The sequence below is a fragment of the Monodelphis domestica genome, chromosome 1 (genome assembly GCF_027887165.1).
Source record: "Monodelphis domestica isolate mMonDom1 chromosome 1, mMonDom1.pri, whole genome shotgun sequence".
Lineage (NCBI taxonomy): Eukaryota > Metazoa > Chordata > Mammalia > Didelphimorphia > Didelphidae > Monodelphis > Monodelphis domestica.
In genome coordinates this window covers 425079986-425106742 of record NC_077227.1, presented here as the reverse complement: position 1 = coordinate 425106742, position 26757 = coordinate 425079986, and the positions used below count along the sequence as shown (strand labels likewise).

The 26757-nt window shown below is 35.6% G+C and overlaps 1 protein-coding gene across 6 annotated transcripts in view; it reads left to right on the top strand.

Annotated features, from left to right (window-relative positions):
• The window catches only part of DENND1A (DENN domain containing 1A), a 728196-nt gene that overhangs the window by 70614 nt on the left and 630825 nt on the right, over positions 1–26757 (top strand). The window lies entirely within an intron of this gene.

Below are 26757 nucleotides of genomic sequence, written 5' to 3'. Positions count from 1 at the left end.
AGGAGGCCATAGGTCAGCAATTTAACCTTTAACCTTACAAATAAGAAGCATGAAAGTTCCAGAATTGGTTTACAAAGGCGAGCTCCTGTGATCTGTCAGTTTTTCTTTTCAGGGGAGAACTGAGTGAGAGAACTGACTGACAGCTAGTGCCTTTTAACTGCATGGTGAAATTAACAGCTTCATGAAAACCTTACTTTTTAGGGATGAAATTAAGAATTACCTTGAAACTTTGTTTTATAAAGGTCCCTTTGAACCTTTTAAAAAACCCCAAAAAACAAATGATGAAATTTTCTTAAAACAAAAATCAGGGAAGTCAGCAGTAGAGGCTGGGTGCTCATCTGTCAGATACTATAGAAAAAAACTCCCTTATTGAGTGGGAGCTTAGGTTGGAGGACTTCAAAAGTCCATTTAAATTCTCAAGCTTCCCTGTGTGCTTAGCCTAGCATTCAAGGCCCTCTAGAGTTGGCCTCCAGCCTACTCTTCCAGCCTTTGCTTGCTATATTTCCTTTACTCAGCTGCTCTCTAAGCCATACTTCCCTGAGTATTCTGTGGTTTTCCATCTTATCTTGGCTTTTTCTCCCCCTTGTATTTACTTTTTGAAATCTTTGTCCAGTTTAGGTTTAGTTTTTCCTCCTCAGATTTCCTTACAAAATATTCCTGGCTATTAAATATATATATATATATATTGCTCCTATCAGATTCTATTTCATATTACACTTACTCGTATACTTGCTATATTCCCTCATTAGACTGTAAGGGCAAAGACTGTGCACCTGAAACTCTCCCACTGAATTTAGGCATTGTATGTAATAGGTATTCTTTAAATGGTTATTGGATTATGTCTTGGAGGATGATTCGGGTTTTAATAGGCCAAGATGGGAGCAAGGGCATTTTAGATTTTTTTTTTTTATAGTATGAATATGAAACTTTAAAAACCGTAAATCACAAATGAAGCAAATTATCTCTTACAGAGGATGTAGGCACAAATAGAGAAAGATTTGTATTCAACTAAGTTGGGGCTTCTATTAAATCTCTGATCCATTTCCAAGAAATCTAAATTTTGTTTTTCTGTATTTTATCCTACACTATGTCATCAGAATTTTACCCTAGGACCTTTTTGTGGCACAGAAGGGTTTGTAGGTTTCCAGAGCACAAATTCTGTCAGACACTACCAAGTTGGAATAGCTTTGAATAGATGCCTGGTGCAAGGCTTTATGTCTGTCACACAAACACAAGCTTAGCTAAGGGAGGGATGTTTGGATATGAGGTAAATAATTTTTTTGTGGTTGTAGAGAGTTTGTGATCTGCATTAGTTTAGGGAGCAGCCTTGAAGAGCCATCCAATCATGGATCCTTTTGCAATATTGAAGTAAATCCCATAATAATACCAATTTTTTAAACAATTAGTGTTAAATTAGGTGAGCATGTTCAAAAGAATAGCTGATATCTCTGCCCTTTATGGAATAAGCAGAAGAACACAAAGTTTGGAGTCAATTCATCTCTGTTTAAGTTCTGGCTCTTCTGCTTACCACCTTTGTGATATTAAGCAATTACTTAACCTCTCTACTCTCAGTTTTATTTCCATAAAATGAAGAGGTTAAACTAGTTGACCTCTAATTTTACTACAACTCTAAATCCGTGAAACTTTAAAACTATGATTTACTGTGAAACTTTAAAATTGTAATTCAGAATTATTCACCTACCATGAGAAAGCAGGGGGGGAAAAACCTCGTAACATTTAGACAATCAAGGAAAGATGTACTTTCCCTTTGAACCTGCCACCCAACCAAATTAGGAATAACATAAAGATAAAAGTTTTCTTCTAATATCTGGTAATATTTTCAAGTCTTTCTCTAGGAAAAAGAGAGACTGGCTTAGATCCTTTGATTTCTCAGTCAGCCCTGGAAAAAGCTTCCATGTAATTCCTGGAGAGAGTACATCTAGCAAAGGGACATTTGACATGCAAATCAATAGTGGTCATTAGGATGCAGTTGTTGCTATTAGTGAAGATACTTTTTTACACATCTATATATTATGGAGCTCCTCTAAATGAACTTATAATGATAGCTGACATTTGTATATAGTATTTTTAGGTTTGTAAAGTGCTTTACCTATGTCAGTGATGGCAAACCTTTTAGAGACTGTGTGCCATTTCCCCCACCTCCCCAAATCCAAGTGACAGGCATATGAGAAATGTCCTCAGCAAGTGTAGAGAGTGGGAGGAGAATGGCCTTAGTGCTCTGTTCTCTTCCAACTCTGCTGCCTGTGAGCTGCTCACTTTACCCTCTGTGTGTTCCCATTGGGCTGCTGGGCAGAGGGGTGGGTGAAGTGAAAAAATGTCATTAGGCACAATGGAGAGGGGCAGGGAAGCAGCTCCACTCAAGTCCCTTTGCCTTTCTAGTATTGAACTCTTGGGGCATGCATGCCCACAGAGAGCATTCTTTGTGTCATCTTTGGCACCTGTTCTATAGATTTGCCACCACTGACCGACCTATGTAATCTCATTTGATTCTCACAATGATCTTATATATTAGGTGCTGTTACTCTCATTTTACAGATGAAGAAACTGAGGCTGATGGAATTAAAGTGACTTGCCCATGTTTAGCTAGTCAGTGTTTAAGGCCAAATTTGAACTCAGATCTTTCTAACTCTTACAGCACTTATCCACTGTTACCTAGAAGAGAAATTTAAATAAAGTCAGAGAACAGTTTAGAAATCTTTCTTCAAAAAACTATTGATATCCTTAATATTTACATCATCTATCTCTCACTATTTTCCATTTCGAGAGAGCAATCCTTTATGACAAAAAATAAAAAGAGATAAAACCCTAAATGATCAAAACTAACCAACATATCCCAAAAGCCTGACATTATGTGCAATTTGGTCCTCTACCTCTGTGGAGAAAGAGTTAGACATCCTTTGTATTTCTTCAGGGCCAATCTTAATCATTATAACTGGGCAGTTATCAGTTTTGATTGTTTATTTGTTATTGTTCTTTCATTTACATTTTTTGTAGTGATTATGTTTATAGTTTTCCTGGTTCTGCTTAATTTCCTTTGCCTTGGTTTGCATGTCTTCCCATATTTTACCATATTCATCATATCTAGGATTTCTTTGGAAACATTATATCATATTTCTGTACCATCACTTGTTGAATCATTTTTCAATTGATGGTCTTCAGAATTTGTGTTGATCTTGCCCAAAGGAACATCATAAAATAGGTACATGCAATATAGATTATAGAATATGAAATGCTCTTCCCACTTTTTTGGTGTATTTTCTTCACTTAGTTATCCAGGACCCCATGTTGCTTCATTAATCCTCCCTTATTTCTCCAGGTCTCTCATTCTTTTTTTTTTTTAACTCTTACCTTCTGCCTTAGTATCAGATAGAAAAGTGGTAAGGGCAGGATACTTGGAGTTAAATGACTTGCCCAGAATCACAGGTAGGAAGTGTCTGATACCAGATTTGATCTCAGATCCGTCTGACTCCAGGTCTGGTGCTCTATCCACTGTGCTACCTAGTTAGCATTAGGCCTCTTATTAAGGTGCCTGATCTATGAACTAGAAATTAATGTTAGATGGCTTGAAAGGAACTAGATGGTGCCATCTTGACTTGATTTATCAGAGGACTCTGTGTACCTAAAGACAATTTGGAAATGATTATTTTCTCATCAGACATTTTGAATGTCTACTTTGGGCATAGTATTGAGCTTTGTACAGGAAAGATAAAAAAAGAAAAAAAAGTCTTTGCTTTCATGAGGTTTACAATTGAGAAGGGAAAATAAAACATGTAAGCTGATGGGAGTATATCGGATTCACCGCCTTTAAATTATGAATCTGTTCTTTTACTGACTTGATTTTAAAGATTATTGAAGTGCGACAGACCTATAGCCTCCTTATGGTTAAACTACAGAAGCAAAAACTATAAAAGTTTGAAGGACTTTGGCAATTGTCCATTCCAACTCATACTGAAAAAGTTGTCTCCATCATTAGACTGCGAACTTGAGAGTGAAATTGTCTTTTTCTTTTATCTCCAACTTAGTCTACTCAACAAACAGTCATCTAGTCTCTTCCTGAAGCCCTGAAGTGATAGGGAGATTTCCAACTTGCAAGAAATCCCATTTCACTTGGGGATAATATTGATTGTGAGTAAACTTTCTCGTTGTCAGGCTGAAAGTTGCCTCTGCAATCCCCTCTACCCCCCATGCTTTTGGTTTTGTCCTCTGGGGCCAAAGTAAATTGATCTTCCACATGTCAGAACTTCAGATACTTGAAGCCAGCCATCATATCCTTCCTGAATCTATTCTTCTCCAAGATAAATATCCCCAGTTTCTTCAACCATTTTTTACATAACATTCACTCAAACCCTTCACCATCCTGGCTGCCCACTTCCAACTGACATTTTCCAGCATGTTGATATCTTTGTCAAACTGACACCGAGAACCAACTGACTGCAGAACTTTTCCATGTAGGAGTCCTATAGACATCTTGGGCTCAATGTATCTATATAATAGAACTCAACTTTCCCTTTGAACTCACCCTTCTTCCAAGTATAACTATTTCTCTCATAGTCCTTACCATTCTGTCAGTCACTAAGGTTTGCAACTTGGTCATCATTTGTTATCTAATCTCAATTGGGCCTTCATTTCAGCAAAGCAGTCCTTTTACTTAATCCTAATTGATTTGCCATCCCACCTACAAAGTCTTCCACAGCACCCTAACTCCTCCAATTGTAACAGTTAAGGATCTCACTTCATTCTTTCACCCTGAGCTGCTGCTTCTTTTTTTCTCATCTTACAACCCCTTGACCTTATCTCCCATTATCTTTTCCTTGATTTTAGTCTCTGATGAAGACCTGACCCTTTTCTTTGTCAAGGTCAGCCCTTCTATGTATATACCCTTAATACCATCCCTTCCTGTTTTCTCTGGCAGATCATTCTCATTATATTCTTTTTCACTGTTTTATAGCTAGTCTCTTTAATGTACTGGTTTCTTCCCTGATTCCTGAATTTATATAAACCCAAGTCTCTTTTATAATGAAAAAACTCTCACTAGATTGACTATCTCCATAAACTTATTGTCCCATATCTCTATTTCCTTTTGAAGTCAAACTTATTTAAAAAGCTGTCTATGCTCTTTGACTCTAATTCTCCTCATACTTCTAAACTCTCTGCATTCTGGCTTCTAACCTCAAGTAGGCTCCTGAAAGTCTCCAGTGATCTCCTTGCCAAATCTCATCACTTTTTCTTAGTCTTAATCCTTCTTGACTTTTCTGCAGCATTGGACAGTATTGACTACCTTCCACTCCTGGTTGGAGTTTGATGTTTCTCCTATTTGTATTTTTATGACAGCACTCTCTTTTTACCTCCTACCTGTTAGACTAGTTCTTTTTAATCTTATTGGCTGGATCATCACCCATTAAGGTAGTGTGTACCTTAATAATGAATATATATCAAGGATGTAAAGTATTTCCATAGATTCCATAGACTTCTTGTCTCCACTCATCTCCATAGATGACTGGGGAGCTAGGATCCATAGAAGCTGATGAGGTTACCATATGTTGCCCTAATTTCCTGAAACTGTCCCATATACCAAATACCTATAGCACATTTCAAACTGAATGTCTTATAGGGCTTCAAACTCAACATATGATTTATCTTTCTCCCAAAATGTACTCTTTGTGTTTAAAACTAAGCAAATATTTCTCCTCCAAAATTTTCTTTTCCAGCTTTCCTTATTACTGTCCAGGATACCATCATCATCTTAGCCAATAAGACTCACAACCTAGATGTCATCATCAACTCCTTATTCTTTCTTACCTCATATTCAATCTTTTGTCAAGTCCTGTAAATTTTACCATAACATTTTTTGTATTGGTCCCTTTCTCTCCTCTTCCACTTTTACCATCTTGGTACAGGGCCTTATCACTTATGCCTGGACTATGGCAATAGCCTTCTGGCTACCCTCCTTACCTTATGTCTCCCTACTCTGATTGATTATCCTCCATTCTGCTGTTAAATTGATTTTGCTAAAGATCAAGTCGGATCCCTCCCCACTGCCCACATTCAGTAAACTCCAGCCATTCTATAGTACCTCTGGGATCAAATATAAATAAAGCTCTTCCCACCTTTCAAGTATTCCTTCACCTTACTCCCTCCAAGTTCTTTGTGATCTTGTGACACTGGTTTTCTTATTATCCCCCTCAAAAGACACTCCATCTCTGTTTCACTGTCTCCTGTTCTTGGAACACTGTCACCCGTCATCTCTACCTTCTGGCTTCTCTGACTTTGTTCAAGGCCTGGCTGAAATGCCACTTTTTACATGAAATCTTCCCCAACCTCCCCTTAATTCTAGTGACTTTGTTCAATTGCCTATTCTGATTTATCCTGTATATATCCTGTTTGTACATAGCTGTCTCCTTCATTACACCATGAACTTGAGAGCAGGATTGCCTTTTTTTTTCTTTTTCTGTATCTCTAAGCAAAGTGCTTGACACATGGCCTAGGTTTGGCAAATGTTTATTGACTGACTAACAGACTTCAAATTACTTTCATTTCTTTGAGGATCCACCTTCACCCCACATATAGCAACAACAACAATGATAATTATAATAACTAACATTTATTAGCACTTTAAAGTTTGCATAGAACATTATGTATGTTATTTCATCCTCCCAACAACCCTGGGAGGTGTGAATCTTAAAATTTCTCAGACTTGTGAATGTTAAAAATTCTCAGACTCTACCTTAGAACATTTGGTTAAGACCATTCTCCATTTTAAACAATGAAGGTACTTGATCAGGAATGTGAGAACTCTAACATTACTCCACCCATACTTAAGCATTCTTTAGGGGAAGATAAAGTTTAAACTCCTTACTGAACAATGAAAAGTACTTAACTCATACTTATAGTGAGGCAAAAGCCCTTAAGCTAAGTCTATTTTTAGATCTAATACAAAAGGTGTTAAGTACCTATGAAGGTCAAATTAATCACTAAAAGGTCAGACAGCTTGCAAACTTGCAAGGGACAAGCTTAACAAAAGAGGTGTGAAATTTAGTCTTCTCAGGTGTGAATTAAGAATTGTCAGTCCTGTGAAAACGTCTACTGTGATTGGTAGATGTGAGAACTTAGGGGAGGTGACATAGGAGAAAATTCTCTTTAAAAGGAGGCCAGAAGGCCTCTGAAGGTTGAGCTTGCCAAAGCTGAATTGGAGGGCTCAGTGGCTGAACTTAATTCAGCTTTGGAGCTGAATTGAAGGCTGGTCTCTCTCTCTCAGTGGCTGAAATGAATTCAGCCTTGGACACTGAGCTATACTGGAGGGTCTCTCTGAACACTAGAGTTTTGCTTGGAAGGATCTTGTGGTGAATTGATAAAAGACTGACTGATCTCTCTCTTAAAGCTTAAGCCTAGGCTGGCCTAGCCCTTTTCTCATTATTTCCTCTTACTCTCTCTCTCCCTTTCAATTCCTTAATTTGTATTAATTAAAGTCTCCATAAAACCTTGGGTATTTCATATTTGGGAATTTGGAATACCCAGCTTTGGGATTTTTTCCCATGGCGACCACTTTATTTTTAATATAAAATCAAAGACACAAAAAATTATCTTTATAGTTTTGGCAATTCACAGTCGTGAAACCATATTTTTGAGGTCACAGTTTAAGGCAACCACTCTTTTAACTGTAACAGTTTAATAGAGGTAGGTACTATTATTATCCTCATTTTACAGATAAGAAAACAGAGGCAGTTGGAGCCCCAGAGTTACACAGCTAGCAAGTATTTGAAGTTGAATTTGAACGCAGGTCTTCTGACTCCATGTTCGTTGCCCTTATCTACTGTGCTACCCTGGTGCCCAGTCAGTTCCCAAGTCTTGTTAATCCTATCTCTACAGTATCTCATATACTGTATGTCTTTTCTCTACTCTTATAACCACTGTCCCAGTTCAAATTCTTATTAAGTCTCCTCTGGACCATTCATTGTAGTAATTGTCTAATTGATCTACTTGCCTCAAGTGTGTTCCTAACCCAAGATCCATTTTCCTTTACACAGCTGCCACAATGATTGTCCTAGTAGAGCTGACCATTTTACCAATCTATTTGGTAAACTCTAGTGGTAGCTCCTTGTTACTTCAAGGACCAAAAATAAACTCTTCTCTTTGGCATTTAATCAGATAGCCTGGTCCCAGATTGTGTTTCCTGCCTTTTTAACACATTACTTCCCTGTGTGCTCACTATAGTGTAGCCATACCAGCCTTTTGCTAATCCTTAATAAATGTGTGTTTACTGACTGACATGATGGTCCATTTCCTATCTCTACCTTTGTACTCCTATTCTCCTGCTACCTCCTTCTCTCAGATTCTTCATCTCCTCCCTTTCCTTGGTTTCCTTTGAGTCTCAACTCAAGTACTTTCTCCTTTAGGGACTTTTCTGGTCCCCTAGCTGTCAATATTCCCCTCACCCTTATTATCTTGTTTCTATTTGTATGTATTTTGTATGTACCTACATAAGTACTTGTCATCTTTTATGTTAGGATGTAGACTCCTCGAGGCCAGGGACTCTTTCCCTTTTGTATTCCCATCACTACTATAATGATCGTGCACATGGTAGGCATTTGAGTATTGCAAAACTGATCCTCTACTTTTTTCCTATCACTTGCTATATCTTGTCAGTTCTATTGCTGTACATAGAAGAATTTATAGATTTAGAGTTGAAAGGGATTTCAGAGGTAATTTGCTCATGGCCACAAAAATAATGAATGATAGACCCAGTATTTGAACCCAGACCCAATGACTCTAGATCTAGTACTTTTTCTGTTTTGTTTCTCTTATACTTGTCTCCTTTTTTCCATTCATTTGATTACTACTCTAGTTCAGTTCCTCAACTCTTTTTGCTTGGGTTATATATATATATATATATATATATATATATATATATATATATATATATATGCATATATATATAAAGAAAAAAATGAACTACTGTTGATAAAGGGTTATTAGTGAACTGCAGGTGAAACAATGCACATTTTTAAATTGTAGGCTCCTTATTTTTAAGTTGAACAGAGAAATGAGTCAGAGAAGGCAAGGAAATGATAATAAAACAGAAGACCTAGGTTCTTATCTTATTTCTGCTATGAATGCACACAAAGCTGTGTGACCATTGGCAATTTAGTTTCTCTCTCTGGGCCTAACTTTTCTCATCTATAAAATAAGAGAGTTGGATTTATAATCTCCAGGATCCTTGCTAATTATGTAGAACATTTTGTGTTCTATGTCCTATCATTCTGTGTTCTAATGTACCTTCCAACTCTAACATTTTATTATGGTATGATTCTAACTTCTGTTATAGTGTTTAGTCTGTTTTTTATTTGTAGGGGGAAATAGGGTGCAATAAGATGATAATATACAAACAATGAAAAGTGATTGTTTAGATCAAGAGATATAACTAGGAGATTAATCTTCAAGCAGAGAGAAGACTGCTAATGTTCTGAGTGGCTGAAATCTATTGATTCATTTGTTTTTTATTAATAATTTTAAAAGTTAATAATTCAATGGAGGGATTGGTTTGTTTTCTTAATTTGATTGTGTGTATGTGTTTGTGGGAGGCAGTATAGTAGAAGATTTGAATATGCACCATGTCAGAACCTCAATGAGTTTTTTAAGGTTTCTATGTGGTCTAGATAAAGGAGAAAGATTGAATATATAGCTGTTATTACTGGCATTGTTCTTTATAATTTCTCTACTTAATTCACACATTGATAGAGAGAAGTACAGTCCCTACACTCTGTGAGGCACAGAATTGCACAATTTCAATTAGAAGAATTGTAGAGGTTAAGTACAACTTACTTGAACAGTAAACACTTCTATAACATTCATAAAATTATAGATTTAAGTATAGAAGGGACTTTAGAGGTCGAGTCCAACTTCCTAATTTTACACAGAAAGAAACTGAGGCACTGAGAACTTAGTTTGTTGAGGGTCATATAGGTAATAGGTGTTCAAGGTAGAATTTGACTCCAGTCTTCCTGACTTGACCCTAACTTCAATGTTCTGTCTACTATGCTACTTACCTGTTTCGACAAGTAGTCATCCAACCTGTGCAAGAGCATCCTCCAGTTATGGGGAGGCTTCTATCAGGTAGTCTGTTTTGGAGTGATTGTTTGGAAGTTTTCCTTATATCAAGTCTAAATTTGACTCCTGCTCTGAAACTTATGCCCATAATATTAGATCTAGATGGTACCTTGGATGTAGACAGTTAAAACTGTCCCTACAAAAGGGACCTCACAGATCATTTAATAATAGTCCCTTCATTTGACAAATGTGGAAACTGCTCAGATTGCTGAAGCCAGTTCCCCATAGGCACAAGATTGGTAAAATAGCAGAAGTAAGATGAAAACTCATGTCTCTTGACTCTGAGTATATTACTTTGAAAATTATAATTTCTTGATTCCTACAAGTTATATCAGGTCAAAGGAGTTCTTTGTTCTTTTAGATGACTGTTTATGTTATTAGTTGTTGAATGTTCACTAGTGTTTAGTTATATGTCAGATCTAATGCAGTTTTATCAGTATTGGAATCAAAATTTTTGATGGCTCTTGAATCAAAATTCTTGATGGCTCTTGAATGTGAAGTAAAAGGGTGAATGAGTATATGATATTAAAATAGTTCTAATTGAATTAGGACTGGAAATAAAGGTGCTTATCCTTGTTTCTATTACTTTTCAAACTGATATCTTCTGAAGCCAAATGCAGGATGTCCCCCAAATCTTAGTGCAGTTTTAAGTTACTAAGACTTTTGATACACTGTATTTTTAATGTGCTTGCCACTATATCATGGATGAATAAAAATTTGGTAGAAATGGAATTCAATTCAACAAACATATATCAGTACCTACTATGTGCAAAGCTATATGCTAGGGACTGGGGAAACAAAGATGAAATATAGGAGAAGGAATGGATTTGGAGTCAGATGTTGAATTTGAACCTTGTTGCTTTTTCTTAGTACTTTGTGACTTTGGCCAAGTCAGTAAGTACCCATAAGATCCAATTTACTTGTCTGAAAAATGTGGGGAATGACTAGATGATTTCAGTAGTCTCTTCCAGCCTTTAAGTTCTTGTCATACTACAAAAAAGTCCTTCCCTTCAAGGAGTTTATAGTCTAATAGAAACTGGGAAGAAAGTGTGACAGGAAGTAGAAACTGAGAAGGGCAAAGGGGGGAAATCTAGACGAGGAGCTATAAAAACATTGAGGAGGGAAAATTCTCATTAGGACCATAAGGAATCAGGGAAGGCTCCATGGAAGAGGTGGCACCTGCGTTATTCCTTGAAAGAAGAGGTGGTTTTCAATAGATGGAAATATAGCGGAATATATTTGAGGCACACCTTAAAGTGAATAGAGTTGGAAGAAATCAGGTGAAATCTGGAAATAGTTTGACTGAAATAGAGAATGCATGAGGACTAAAGTAAGATGAAGAAATATTGGTTAGATGTCTTTAAGTGCCAGACAAAGGAATACATATTTTATCCTATAGATAATGCAGGGCTCTTGAAGGGCTTTGATTAGGGGGAATTACATGATCAGACCTAGGCATAAGGAAGATGGATTTAGCAGCTGTGTGAGAAAGGTAACAAAGGGTGAAAAGACAGAAGCAATGAAACCAGTTATGAAGTTGTTTTAATAGTCCATGTTGAGAGGTGATGAAGGACTGAAATAGGGTGGTAGAAATATGAGAGGAAGGTGATTTCAAAAAGATAGTTGAGGTAGAATTTCTATAATTTAATACCTGTCAAAAGGGAGATCAGGTCACTGATAATAAGAAGTCACTGATAATTCTGAGATTTTGAGTGTTGGTAAGTGGGAGGATATTTGTATCATCTTTACAAATAAGGTCTTTTAGGATATGGCAAGTTTTGAGGGGAAGCTCTGATATCATTGTCTGTGGTACTTTGGGCATTTTGTCAATAACCTACTATAACTTTGGGCAAGTCACTTTCCTTTTCTGAGCTTTCATTTACACTTATATGAAATAAGAGGGTGGTACTAGATCTTTTAGGCCCTACCAGATCTAACATATTTCTAACTTTTATGTTAAAAATTCTTTTCATTTCAAACATTCTTTTTCAGAACACTGTCAGTGCTATTAGTCTTTTTGTTGTAATATTCATGTTCTAAAAGATTACATTCAATGTTCTCAGACTCCTTTCAGGGCAAACTTTTGTTCTCTGCCAAAAACTTTTTTTAAGTACTGACTATATATACAAAGCTATATGGACAGCATGGCATAGTGAATAAGAGTAGTCAGGAAGATGAAGCATGTTTATAAGCAATGGAGGAAAGGGCCTAATAGATGAAGAAATATTTAAGGTGAGAGAAAGAGGATCTGATAGAAGTAGTAACTTCCTGGAAGAGTCAAGATGAGATGAAAATAAGACCATAAGTCATGGAGAAGGATCATCTCTTTCTTAGAGAATGGTATCAGATAAGGTACAGTAGAAAAAAAGGAATGTATGGTAAATGACCTTGTTTTTCTCAGTAAAGTTGGAAGTAAGGTTCTCTGCTGAAATGGCAGTCAGAGATGAAAGTTTGTGAGATTTGATGAGCAAAGAAGGAAATCTCTGGAACAATCCCTAGGGGGCACTGGCCCTTTCCCTTAATAAAGCTAATCCTCCATATTCTTAGAGAACATTCTCTTATTTTGCAGAAGCAAAAACAGATGCCTAGAGAGGTGAAGTGAATTTTCCAAGGTCACTTATCACATTAGAATGTAGGTCTTTTGACTCCTAGCTTAATTCAAAGGATAAATAATTCTAATAATGCATAAGCTATTTGCAATAATAAAAGAAGAAATCCTTCCAGTCACTTTCCTATGAAACAAATATGGTCTTGATGCCTAACCAGGAAGAGACAAAGTAGAGAAAGAAAACTATATATCAATATCCCTGATGAACATAAATATAAAAATTTTAAATAAAATATTAGAAAGCAGGCTAAAATAACATATTACATTATATACTATGACCAGTTTGGGTTTATTCTAGGATTCCTGGTTTAGTTCTGCATAAGGAAAACTACAAATATATTAATATAATAACAAAACCCATAATATATTAATTTAGATACTGAATAGACTTTTGATAAAATCTAACAACTTTTTCTGTTAAGAACTGTAGAAATCATTGGAATAAATGGACATTTACTTGATATAGTAAATAATACCTATTAAAATCCAAAGTCCAAGAGTACTTTAAAAAAGAAAATTTTCTAGTAAGGTCATGGGTAAGGTAAGGATGCCCATTATCACTGCTACTATTTAACAGTGCTAGTAATGCTAGCCACATCAATAAGAAAAAATGATAATAATTTATGGGATAGGAATAAGCAAAGAAGAAAATCATTGCCCTGGGGAATCTATAAAAATTAATTAAAATAATAACTTTAGCAAAATATAGTATATAAAATAAATCCATATAAATCTAGAACATTCTTGTATATTACCAAGAAAACTCAGCAGGAAGAGCTTGAAAGAGAAATTGCATTCAAAATAACTACAAAGGGTATAAAATATTTGGGAGTGTATCTACCAAGATTTGTATAGGAACTATATGAATCTAACTAGAAAATTATCTTTGCAGAAATAAAGCCAGAACTAAATAATTGTAGAAGCATGAAGTACTCATATATAGGTTAACCCAATAGAATAAAAATGATAGTAGTACAAAATTTAATTTATTCAATCCTATATTATTAATGTTTTAACTTAGCAATGTATGTTATTTTATTAATATTATATGTTATAATATTTTTTATAAAGAAAGAAAAAATAATGAGAATCACAAAAAGGAAGAACAAAAAGTCAGGAGTCTCAAGGGTAGGGGGCAGCTAGATGGTTAATGAATGGAGAGCTAAGTCTGAAGATGGAGGTTCCTGGGTTTAAATCTGATCTCAGACCCTTCCTAGCAATGTGACCCTGGGCAAGTAACTTGGAACTTATGCATAGTATTGATTCTAAGTCGTAAGGTAAGGGTTAAAAGAAAAAGAATATTGAAGGTAAAAAGCAATAATCATTAAAATAATTTCCTATTGGTTGGTTATACAAAAGAGAGGACTACCAGTTTAGTGGTGTAACCATTATATATCACACTACTACTTGCAATAAGACAGTGAGATAATTATTTATTTAGATGTAGATGTTATTAAGTGTTTCTTTCCCAAATACTATTGACATTGTGGCAGTTCTGAAATAACATTTTACTTGGTAATTCAAACCTATGTTTTAAGGTAATTATTTGGTTTTCCTCGTTCTTCATATCCTCACGTGTGTAGTCTAAATTGTCATTTAAAGAGTTATTATTTTTTTGATAAAATGTAGATAAAATAGAGCCCATGTTTATTCTTAGTGGAACATTGGTCTAAAATTCCAACTATCAGAGTATCATTTGATATATCTAGGATTATTAACTTGCTCTTGAGTAAAATAATTATAATATGGGGCAGGAAAAATAGGGAGAAAATGTTATAGATACTTATACTAGTGCTTAATATGTCACATCACATATATGTGTTATATATATATTTTTTTTTTGTTTTGAATTGAGATCTGTTTGCTGAGTGCCTAGAAATGCTGTGCCTAATATGAACAGTAATCCAGAGTGCATGTAAAATATAGGATGTGCATAAAATATTAAAACATAAAATATTAGTCTTGAAGATAACCCTAGCATCTTTCTTTATTTTTGGTTTGGACCTGTGATTTGATAGCTAATATTTATATAGTGCTTTAGGTTTGCACAGTGTATTATAAAGTATTATCTGATCTGTTCTTCCCAGCAAACCTGGAAGTTAGCTACAATTATTTTTCCTATTTTACAGACGAAGTAGATGATGTAGATAGAGTTTCCCAATGGTCATATGACTAGTAAGTATCTGAGGCTGAATTGTAATTCTAGTCTTTTCAATTAATCAGTCAGTAAACATTTAATAATTGATCACTTTGTGCCAGGCATTGTGTTAATCACTGGGACTGTCCCAAGAGGCAAAAAACAATTCTCTGCCTTCAAGGATTTTACTACCTAATGAGGGAGAAAAAATGCAAACAAATATATACAAAGTGAGCTATCTATAGGATAAATAGGAAATGATTAACAAAGGGAAGACACTGGAATTAGGGAAAGGCTTCCTCTAGAAGGTGGTATTTTAGTTGGGACTTAAGGAAGCTCAGGGCAGCTAGGTGGCTTATTGGATTGAGAGCCAAACCTAGAGATGGTAGGCCCTGGCTTCAAATATGCTCTCATATACTTCCTAGCTGTGTGACCCTAGGCAAGTCTCTTATCTCCCATTGCTTAGCTCTAACTGCTCTTTTGTCTTGGAACAATACATAGTATTGACTCTAAGATGGAAGGTAAAGGTTTAAAAAAAAAACAACGAGACTAGGGAGGTAAGTAATTGACACAGAGAATGGAGAAAAAATACCCAGAGAAGAGCTATGGAGTATTTTGTTGGTGAGGAGGCCAGTGTCACAGGGGAAAGTAGGAGATGGGGAGGGTTTAAGAGGAAAGGTAATGAGTTCTATTTTGGATGTATTTAGCTTGAGACGTCTGTAAGGCAGTTGGAGATGTGACATTGGAGATCAGTGGAGAGATTGTGTTAGGTAAGGTAGATTTAAAAATCCTTAGCATAGAGACAGCAGTTAAATCTGTGGGAGCCAAGTGAAGTAGTATAGAGGGAGAAAAAAAGTGGGCCCAAGACAAGACCCTGAGGAATACCTGTGGTTAGAGAGTGTGGTCTGCAGGGAGGATTTGACAAAGGAGTCCAAAAAGAAGTGGTCAGTTATGTTGGAGGAGCCCTAGAAAATAATAATGTCCCAAAAACTGAGAGAGAAGATAGTATTAAGGAAGAGAGGGTGATTGCCAGTATCAAAGACTACAGAGAGTTAAGAAGAATGGGAATTAAGGAAAGGCCATTGGATGTGGCAATTTAAGGGATCAGTAGTAACTTTGGAGAGAGCAATTTCATTGGAATGATGCTGTTGGAAACCATATTGTAAGGGGTAAGACGAGAGTGAGGACAGCTAAGAGGTATAGGGGCTAGAGCACTGGGCCTGGAGTCAGGAAGCCTCATCTTCCTGAGTTCAAATCTGGTCTTGAGACATTTACTAGCAGTGTGCCACTGGGCAAATCTCTTAACCCCATTCGCCTCCATTTTTACATCTGTAAAATGAGCTGAAGAAGGAAATGGCAAAGCACTTCATTATCTTTGCCAAGAAAATACCAAATGGGGTCATGAAGAGTCAGACATGACTGAAATGGCTGAAGAAGAAGAAAGAAGAAAAAGAAAATAACAATAGAAAAAGCAGAGGCACCTATAGTAAATGGTATTTCAAGCAGATTAGCTACAAAGGGCAGAAGACATAGGCTGCATGGATGAAAGGACGAAATTAGGATTTTTTTCAGGGTAGAGGAGATATGGGCATGCTTAGAGGTAGTAGGAAAGGAGCCTGTGGAGAGGGAAAGCTTGAAAATAAGTGAAATAGTGGGGAAAACACAGGGGCAATCTCTTGGACAAAACGGGATCACTTGAACAAGAAGAGACATTAGACTTGGTAAAGAGTAAGGGCACTTTATCATGGGAGACAGGGATGAAGGAGGAGAAAGTGGCAGAAGGCACCTGAGTGATAGGAGATGAAGCAGGGAAAAGAAAGATTTCATGGAGAATGGGGCTCAATTTTTCCAAGAAAGTATGAGGTGAGGTTCTCAGCTAAGATACTCTCTCTCTTGCCACCTGACTGTTTCTAATTCATATTGGGAACTCCTAGGTGGGATATCCCCCCCCAACAATGAAATTATTTTACAATATATTAGAGTTTCCTGGGAGCACTGAGAAATGCATTGGTTTGCCTAAAGTCATACACAAAACCAGTGGGAATAAGAAACTTAAACTCAAGTGTTTTCAACAGCTATAAAGTTTTGTTGAAATAGAGTTGAATAGTAACTTTCTAAAGGAAGGCAGGATTGTCTCAAATAAGGAATTAAAAAAAGGAAAAAGTAATATATTTCATGTATGCTTTATTTCAATTTCCTTGACTACTTTAAGGGTTTGGGATTGCATCAGTGTATACTTTTCCAATAATAGGAATCTAAGTTTCTTCTCACCTTAGAACCATAGGATTTTTACAATTTACTGTGGGTGAAAGAATTTATCACTTGGTAGTCAAATTCCTGGTGATAAGCCTTTCTTACTTAGCTGGTTCTTCCATGTCATACTTGTTTCTTCCCCAGCCCATCCTGGAGTTTGGGCTAGAACTGGCCAGAGCTTGTATTCAATTGGATCATCTCCAAGAATCCAGGGTCACCTTCTTGCTATGATGAGGCATCTGAGTAAGACTTCAGTGGGCACTTATTCCTGTTTATTTCATTAAAAAATTCTTAATGACCTCATTACAGTTTGGTTATAATTACCATATTTAAACTTTTGTGCATTTAAAAAAAGTTTAGCCAGCCATTTTTTTTAAACTGGAAAAAAAATTTAATGAGAAGAGACAAAGAGACATCAAAGAGGTGTTCCCTCTGATTGCAGTGTTAGAAGTTTTGCCTGAAAATAGGTTACATTCCTTCTGTTTTCAGCTGAATCCTCATTAGCTTTACATTTTAATGATGTCCAGAGCAAATTATTACCATTTATGGTCATTGCCTTAAAGGGAAGCTTAAAAGGTACTTTAAAAATGTTTCTTGACTGGTAGCAGTATTCATCCCAGTACTATATTATGAATCTAGACAAAAATACTTAAAAAAAAAAAAGCCCAAATCCCCAAAATGTACTTTAGATTTTTTTGTTCAACTGCTGTCTTGGGGTCATATTTGAGATTTTATTGGTGTGAGGAATCCCAATAAGAAAACTTTCTCACCCTCTGAAGTTGGATAATGATATAACAATTTGTAATCTTAAAAAGTTGCCTCAGGGCACCAAGATGTTCCAATATACCACAGCCAGTGGTGTTACAGGCAGGACTTGAACCCAAAGCTTCCAGACATGGAGGCTAGCTCTCTAGTCACTGCTCTACACTGTCTCATTGTAAATAATTATTAATCACTGTACCAATAATTATTGATAACCAATACTAGCATGTCCTTTATAGTTTATGAAATGGTTTACTTGTATTTTATCATTTGATCTCCACCTCTAAGCTGGTGAGACAGGAAATACATTTGTATTTTATAGATGGGGAGGAGAAGAGGAAAAAGGGGGATAGAGTCAGAGAGACAGAAGCAGTGAGACAGAGAGAAATGTAGATATCATTTAACTTTAGGCAGCTTAAATTATTTGAGTCTCAGTTTCTTCATTTGTAATGATGGAGTTAGTTCTTTTCAATTCTTGAAAGACAGGACAACTAACAAGAATTAAATTAATTAATTAATTTTAAAAAAAAATTATTTAATTAGTTAATTTAGAACATTTTTCCTTGGTTACAAGAATCATATTATTTCCCTTTCTTCCCTGCGGCCCTTCCAGTAGCCAACACACAATTCTACTGGGTTTTATCTATTTCCATGTTGTTGATGTTTGCACTAGAGTGATCATTTAGAGACTACGTCCCCAGTCATATCCCCATTGACCCATGTAATCAAGCAGTTGTTTTTCTTCTGTGTTTCTACTCCCACAGTTTTCCCTCTGAATGTGGATAGTGTTCTTTCTCATACACCTCTCCTAGTTGTTCTGGATCATTGCATTGCCACTAATGGAGAAGTCCATTATATTCAATTGTACCACAGTGTATCAGTCTCTGTATGTAATCTTCTCCTGGTTCTGTTCCTCTCACTCTGCATCAATTCCTGGAGGTCATTCCAGTTCACATGGAAATCCTCCAGTTCGTTATTCCTTTGAGCACCACAATACTGTTCCATCACCAACATATACCACAATTTGTTCAGCCATTCCCCAATTGGAGGGCATCCCCTCATTTTCCAATCTTTTGCCACCACAAAGAGCACAACTATGAATATTCTTGTACAAGTCTTTTTCCTTATTATCTCTTCGGGGTACAAACCCAGCAGGGCTATGGCTGGATCAGAGGGCAGATAGTCTTTTAGCGCCTTTTTAGCATAGTTCCAAATTGTACTCCAGAATGGTTGGATCAATTTACAACTCCACCCTCAATGCATTGATGTCCCTACTTTGCCACATCCCCTCCAACATTCATTACTTTCCTTTGCTGTCATGTTAGCCAATCTGCTAGTGTGAGGTGATACCTCAGAGTTGTTTTGATTTGCAAATCTCTATAAGAGATTTAGAACAGTTTGTCATGTTTTTATTGATAGCTTGATTTCTTTATCTGAAAATTGCCTATTCATGTCCCTTGCCCATTTGTCAATTGGGTAATGGCTTGATTTTTTTGTACAATTGATTTAACTCTTTATACATTTTAATAATTAGGCCTTTGTCAGAGGTTTTTGTTATGAAGATTCCCCCCACCCCCATTTGTTGCTTCACTTCTAATTTTGATTGCTTTGGTTTTGTTTGTAAAGAAAAAAACTTTTTAATTTAATGTAATCAAAATTATTTATTTTACATTTTGTAATTTTTTCCAACTCTTGCATGGTCTTAAAATCTTTCCTTTCCCAAAGATCTGACATGTATACTATTCTGTGTTCACCTAATTTACTTATAGTTTCCTTCTTTATATTCAAGTCATTCACCCATTCTGAGTTTATCTTGGTATAGGGTGTGAGATGTTGATCCAAACCCAATCTCTCCCATATTGTCTTCCAATTTTCCCAACAGTTTTTTATCAAAAAGTAGATTTTTGTCCCAAAAGCTGGGATCTTTGTGTTTATCGTAGACTGTCTTGCTGAGGTCACTTATTCCAAGTCTATTCCACTGATCCTCCTTTCTGTCTCTTAGCCAGTACCATATTGTTTTGATGACCGCTGCTTTATAGTATAGTTTGAGATCTGGTATTGCTAGGCCACCTCCCTTCACATTTTTTTTTTCATGATTTCTCTGGATATCCTTGATCTTTTGTTCTTCCAAATGAACTTTGGTTTTTTCTAATTCAGTAAAAGTTTTTTTGGTAGTTCAAAGGGTATGGCACTAAATTAGTTTGAGTAGGATTGTCATTTTTATTATATTAGCTCGTCCTACCCATGAGCAATTAATGTTTTTCCAATTATTTAAATCTAGTTTTAATTTTGTGGAAAGTGTTTTGTAGTTGTGTTTATATAGGTCCTGTGTTTGTCTTGGCAGATAGATTCCTAAGTATTTTATATTGTTTAGGGTGATTTTAAGTGGAATTACTCTTTCTAACTCTTGCTGCTGAGATGTGTTGGAAATATTTAGAAATGCTGATGACTTATGTGGGTTTATTTTATATCTTGCAACCTTGCTAAAGTTGTTGATTATTTCTACTAGCTTTTTAGTTGCTACTCTGATAAGTAGATCATTATATCATCTGCAAAGAGTGATAGCTTGGTTTCTCTTACCTCTTATTTATTTTTTGGTTTGAATTATCTAGATCTGATAGAGGAAGGTTCAAGTCTCCCACTAGTATAGTTTTACCATCTATTTCGTCTTTGGGCTCCACTAGTTTCTTCTTTAGAAATTTGGATGCTATGCCATTTGGTGCATACATGTTGAGTACTGATATTTCCTAATTGTCTATACTGCCTTTTATCAGGATGTAATTACCTTCCCTATCTCTTTTGTCTAGATCTATTTTTACTTTGGCTTTGTCAGGTATCATGATTGTGACTCCTGCCTTTTTTGTTCTCAGTTGATGCCCCAAAGATTTTGCTCCATCCTCTTACCTTTACCCTATGTGTGTCTACCTTCCTCATGTGTATCTCTTGTAGACAACATATGGTAGGCTCTTGGTTTCTAAACCACTCTGTTATTTGCTTCCATTTTATGGGTGAGTTCATTCCATTCACATTCAGAGTCATTTATTATTTATTTCTTTACGTACCTATTCACTCATTTATTTATTTATTTATATTATTATATTATTTATTTCCCAACATTCTGATTTCCACTCCTAGAGTCCTGCCCTTTCTTCTTTCACTATTTCCTTCTACATCAGTGTTTTGTTTTTAGTCAGTCCTCCTAATTCCCACCCTCATTTTATTTCCTTTTTCTATCCCCACTCTCTTCTTATTCCCATCTTGTTTTCTTTATGGTCTTTTTAAACTTCTCCCTCCTTTCCTTGTATTGCTTTCCTCCCCACCAGTCTGTTTGTTACTCTTCTACTTCTCTGTAGGGCACAAATCAATTTTCTGCCCCACTAATCTGATTGTTTTTCCCTTTTTGAGTCAATTTCAATTCATGTAAGAATTAAGTATTTCCTGTCTCCAACCTCTTTACCCTTCTGAAGTATTGATGTTCTCCCACACTCCTGCCATGTGCTTTTTTATGACATATAATTTTACCCCATTTCATTTCTTTTCTCTCTCAACTGGGTCTTGGCCAAACCAAAGAATACTTCAAACAATCCTGGAAGGTGTCTTTTTTGTTATAATTTGTATAATGGGCACGTCACTGACCTCCCAACTCTATTTATGATTGCTGTCGTGGCTGACATCTCCCCGAGTCTGTTTTCCAAACTGGCAGATTCCTTTAGAGGAATATATGCAAGTCAATTCTCAGGATCTTAGGAGTAACTCTAATATGAGGTAAATACTCATTTGCACTCATAAGTGTTGCTAATAATGTGTTTTTAATTTACACAAAAGACAATTAACTCTTTAGTAAGAGATTTTTATCAATATTTTCTGTTTTCACAGTGCCTAGATTCTCTTCTGTAACACTCTCCCTCCATTCCCCTCCAGAGAGATATTTTTGATAAGAAAGCTTTTTTTCCCCCCAAAAGGAAAGAAAATAAAGTGTAAAATATTTAGCAAAAAGTAATCAACTCAATTTGAAAAAAAATGTGTCATCATATGCAATATTCTATAGTCATGGACTTTGATCTCTGCAGAGGAGTGGGGATAGGTGTCTATTTATGTGTTTTTTGAGTCAAATTTGTCTTTTATAATTTCCTTGATATTCAACTTTGATTGTTTTACAATTCTTTCTGTTTATATCATTGTATTCATTGTGCTTTACTTTTTTGACTCAACTTCAGTACACATTAGTTCAGGTAGATCTTCCCATAGTTTGCCTTATTCTTGATGCTTATCATTTCTTACAGCAGAATAATATTCCATTACAGTCATGTACCACAATTTGCCTTACCACTTCCCAGTTGATAAGTATCTCCTTTATTTCCATTTTAACTCAGTAAGTCCTATACGTGAATCATTTATGAAGTAGAAGACAAAAGAAGGAATATTCAAAACATAATAATCTATCCATAATCTTGGGCCATATTCTTCCACCAAGGGACATAGTGTCCATGGAGTGGAAAATTGGCACAGACTTAGAGAATGAATGTTCAAGTACATAGGGGCCTCAGGCAACTCAAGTCTCTGGACTGCATCAGTGGATGTCTATTGTCTCTTTAGGGAGCCAGCTGTTCTATTTGTCACTTGTTTGTTTGTTTGTTTGTTTGCTTTTTACTGAGCCTTTCTATTTTCCTGCTGTACAGAAGATACTTCTCTGCTACTCTTGGACTGCTGAAACAATGTTAATTTCTTAGTTAACAGCAGCCATAAATAAGCCTGAGGGACTGCAGAACTACCCAGACCTGATCTCCTGGATGGGCACAGAGACAGCATGATACTTCCTGTGAAATGTAAATCCCATTTAATACTGGGATCTGCAAAGTGATCCAGATCTTTGCCCCTCTTAAGCCACAGAAGTTAGCAAAGAGCAGTGTAGCTGAATCTCTGAGGGATCATTATCCTTCTTTCAAACTGTAGGTGGTTATTATTCAGTGAAATAACCTTTTCACAACTTTTCACTTAAGTGTGGGATATTGCTTTCTTCAGTCAATTTTGTAATATCCAAATTTTCCTCCAATCAGATCAAATCTTTATATCCTGTAGAATTTGTCTCTCCAGTCAGCAGATGTTCATTCTGGTAGACTCCTTCTTGCTCTGTGACTTCTGAATTCTGTGTTCTTTGTTCTCTTGGCTCTTGAAAGCTGCTTTTCCTGTAAGCTTTCTTAGATCTTTCTCCTGAACTTGACTTCTCTGATTGCTGACTCTTTTGACTTATGGGCTCCTCATGAAAAATAACACATTTCTGAGTTCACTATCTGTCAGATTTGACACAAATATTCATTATAAAATGGCCCTGTAGTCCTTACACAGTCTTGATTTAGAATTAGTTGTCAAGCACTTACTACCTGCCAGTTACTGTCCCTCCTCTCAAGATGCTCATAGTCTAATGAAGTTCAAAATCCTAAAAACAGTCATATTCATATTAGCTACTAGGAAAGAGCTGATTTGTAGGCTCTGTCCAGAGAGAAATCACTTGGTCACATTGAACAAATCTAGTGGCATATATTTGTTGTTAGCCTTACTATTGTTTTGTGAAGAGAGGTTTGTTTATCTCAAAACTCCTTTTTTTTCTGAATTTTAACCTGTTTGCTGTGTACCTGGCAAATATCACTATATATTAGTATTACTTAGCTTAATTGTTTTTGGTGGGGTTCAAATAGAGATGATTCTAGAAAAGTGGCTATTCTACTATTGTTTTACATACATATGTAATGTCTTATGGGGTGTTGCATAGGTATATAACTATTTGTAATTTAATAAAAGTACTAGGATGTAAGTTCATTCTCTGTAGGCTCACTGAAGGCATCCTATATATAATTTCAGTAGTGCGCAGGAAAATAGGGATACTATACACCTCATCCTTTTAAAAAAAATTTATTTGGTCAATTTCAAACATTATTCCTTGGTTACAAAAATCATATTCTATTTCTCCCTTCCCTCCTCTCCCTTCCTGTAGCTGACATGCAATTCCACTGGTATATACCTCATTCTTGTTCCCATATGATTTTGATTCCTTTTGTTAGGTCTCTATGTTTGGAATGGTTTTTTATTCCAAATAACTTGGAGATAATAAACATTTAATAGGGCATCATTCGTTAAAATGTTTTTCTTAAGGTTTTTTGGATCATGTTATATCTGGGCAATTATGGAAAATAATTTAGATTTTGATAATGGTCTTTCTTCAATTATGTTTATTGGTTGGGTTTTCCAGGATATTTTCAGGCATAGATTTTATAGTATGTTAATGTGATATCTATTTGTCTGAAATATAGCAAGGTTCTGATGTATAATTTTAGCATTCTGCTTGTATTTTGTTGGATATTTTGTAGATGCTGATTTTTTATATCTATAGGTAATGTGTTGCACATTGTCTACCTTTTCCCTGCATAATCTGCATTGATTATTAAGTGTGGGCTCCTTATGGATAATCTTTTCTTTTATTTCGAGTGGCAGTATTTTGGTCCATAATTGACATTATAAGTTCCCTTATTTCCGCTAACAAATCTATGTGACAAACTCATTTTTTCTCATTTTTGTGTGTATGTTTATGTGTGACAGTACAGTTGGTGGAGGTTGTATGGATGTTGTCCATTGATTTCAATCTTGGATCTTTGGCTCCATCTGAAGGTCAACCATTTTCAGTATCTACAACATATATTGTGCTATGTACCTGTTAATCAGCCTTCTCCATTACTTGATGAAGTGATGATTGTTTATTCCAAAAGTATTTTTGTAGGGTTTTTAAAATCCATTTTTCATGTGCTTTGAAAATATCTGATCAATTCTTTTTTTTTTCCTTTTTGTTGAGGATTTGTTAATCTTTCTACAACTGCTGTAAGATAATAATGGGCCTTGTATTTTCATTGGTGCTTATGGATTTTTTTTGTTGTGGTTCATTTACATTTTCAAAAGGAAACATCGAGGTGCATTTTGTAGCTATTAATTACCTTAAATGTATTCTTCTTATTCAGCTTTGATTTTAGGTTGCCACTATGTTTCTTAACATTAATTAACCATAGTCTTCCCCTTAATCTCTATGTGTGATGTATTGCAACTCCAGCAGAACAAGGCATTTATACCTAGCACCTTCATCCATTGATTCAGAGTAACCTCTAGATTTAAACTTGAAGCTTTCAGTTTCCATCTTTGTATATACTTAGAGTTTAATGTTTATTGTGTTCAAATGACATTTTTTTACGTCATTGAAGATAGATTTTATGAGCTGAAACCCCTGTTGAATGTGTTTTTGGCTGGAACCTATATAGTTTGATGTTTTCTAGATTTGATTCTTTCATTAATTTGCTAGTCATTCTTAGTTCTATTTAGAAGAGATATTAATGGATTTAAGGCCAAGCAGTCACATAATGAGATGGTGATTGTTATTCTTATTAGATTCTTCCAATGATGGCCAACCATTTTATAAGTGTTTTTTTTTTAATAGCATTGTCCTCATTAAAATCCTTTGAGTTGATACAAGTACCATTGTTTTTACTAATACATTGTGGCACAATTGAAAGTAATGGATTTCTCTACTAGCAGCAATGTGGTGATACAGGACAATTCTGAGGGACTTATGAGAAAGAACGCTATCCACATCCAGAGGAAGAACTGTAGGAGGAGAAACACAGAAGAAAAAACATCCTTGATCACATGGTTCAATGGGGATATGACTGGGGATGTAGACTCTAAATGATTGCTCAATTGCAAATGTTAGTAATATGGAAATAGGTCTTGATTAATGCTACATGTAAAACCCAGTTGAATTGCTCATTGGTTATGGGGTGAAGGGAAAGAATACAAATGATGTAACCATGGAAAAATATTCTAAATTAATTAAATAAATACAAATTTAAAAATACCATTATTTTTATTGATGAAGAAACTAAAGCTTTGGGGAAATGAATTGCTGTGGGTGATGTCATTAAAAGTTGCAGTCACAATCTAAAACAAGGTCTTTTGGCTCTTAAGTCCCTAGTCTACCTGCTGAATTATGTTGCCTTTCTCAATACAAGTTTTCTCTTCTGGCTTAAAAAGAAATAGTCAATTAAAAAGAGAAGTATTCTGCTTAAAGGTATTTAAGTGAGTCCAATGTATTCACCCCCTTCTCCCTTATAACAAAATAAATTCAAGGAATCAAAACAAATGAACCTGTTGGTCACATTTAAAAACTATGGGCCTCCTCATGATGTGTTCATAGTCCATTACTTCTCTGTGTGGAAGAGAGAACCATGATTTGCTTTAACCCTCCTGAAGACATGATTGATCAATGTTTTGATGTTTTAACTGTGTTTGTTTTTGCATTGTTGTGTTCATTTATTCCCCTGACTTTGCTTTCTTTGCTCTCTATCAGTTTGTTTCCTAGTTTCTCTCAATGAAGCCATAACATTTAAAAAATATTTTTCCTCATTTTTGAACTAAATTCAGTTTACAGCTTCAGAGACAACTCATAGATAATAGATGCTCAAGAAAAAATTAAGAACTTTTTCCAGCTCCTCAAGAAGTTAAGGTGATTGGAAAGCTAATATGCTGATGGATAGATTGTATTTGCACAACAATGAATGCCCAAGAGGGAAAGTAGAATTCTTCACACAATTTCAAGTTATTCACTTTGGAACAACACCATCATCTGTAGCACTGTGTTTGCTGTGTAAGCCTTGAAAACTTAATTATTATTAGAAGACAATAAATGAGTATGTCGTATCATGTGTCATAGTATTTTTATTTTTGCTGCTACATTTTATAAGTGGATTAACAGGACTGTCAGTGCTGTCATAATAAGTGGGGGAGGGGTCTCATGAAATCAGGTAGTTATAGGAAGTATTAGAGTCCTATTCTC